This window comes from Cariama cristata, unplaced genomic scaffold (assembly GCF_000690535.1).
Source record: "Cariama cristata isolate BGI_N322 unplaced genomic scaffold, ASM69053v1 scaffold10305, whole genome shotgun sequence".
NCBI lineage: Eukaryota > Metazoa > Chordata > Aves > Cariamiformes > Cariamidae > Cariama > Cariama cristata.
The window spans coordinates 43,033-44,010 of record NW_009618112.1 but is presented as its reverse complement, the minus strand read 5'-3'; positions in this window follow the sequence as shown (position 1 = coordinate 44,010).

Sequence of the window (978 nt, the reverse complement as noted above, 5' to 3'; positions counted from 1 at the left end):
ACTCCTATTCTCCCTCCCATCTTATCTAATTTCCAGTGCTTCACAGTCCACCGTGCTGCATGCTTTGTTTTTATGGTAGCAGCTTCTCAGAGAACTTCAGGCTTTGCAAACATACAAATAAAGACCAATTCCATCAGATTGTACTATCATTTTTTACATTAATTCCGGCAGATTAAGGATCAGGTTTTGCTTTTTCACCCTTATGCTTCTATTTTATGATACAGCAACTATCGCCCATGTAGGAAAATCAGCTACTTCCTTTTTCAGGGCTTTGGGCTGAATTCCAGCTAACAATTTCTCTTCAGTTTGTAAATTTAAGTATTCTCTCCTTTTTTGGAATCTAAACTGATTATTTTTTTTAAAATCATATTAAAAGTGTTTCGGCATCCTCTGTGGTGAGAACTGTAAAAGTACAATGGTATTTTTGCACTGAAGTCCTTGCCCCTCTTTAGTCAGGAGTATTTTCTCAAAAAAAAAAAAAATCAATTACTTGAAACATTTTAAAGTAATTTTAGATATGAAAACAAAAGCAAGACTATTTGCAAAAAGATACATTTATCCCGCTCTATAAAGTGGCATGTTTGTTTACTTATGTTACAACATTGTGAATTCAATTTCATTTGAAACGGTGAGCCAGCTTCTCTCTTCTGTGAGTCATTCACAGAGTAGAAAAGGAAATAAAACCATCTGAAAAGGAAGAGCAAAATATGACGGCAAAAATCACAGCGCTATGATAACTAAAAGTCACTGAATTCATTAACTCCTCCTCTCTACTCTGAACATCTGTAGTATCATTTCTGTTCATGTATTTGATTTGCTGTGTCAGTCCCCCTCTTAGGTCTTATTTTCTACATTCTACACGTAAAATGCCAAATGTAACACCGTTTTTACTAGTTTCCTGTTGGTTGGATTTTATTTAATAAAGAGTACTTAATAAAATGAACCTTGTATCTTGCTATTTCATCCTGGTCCTGTTGT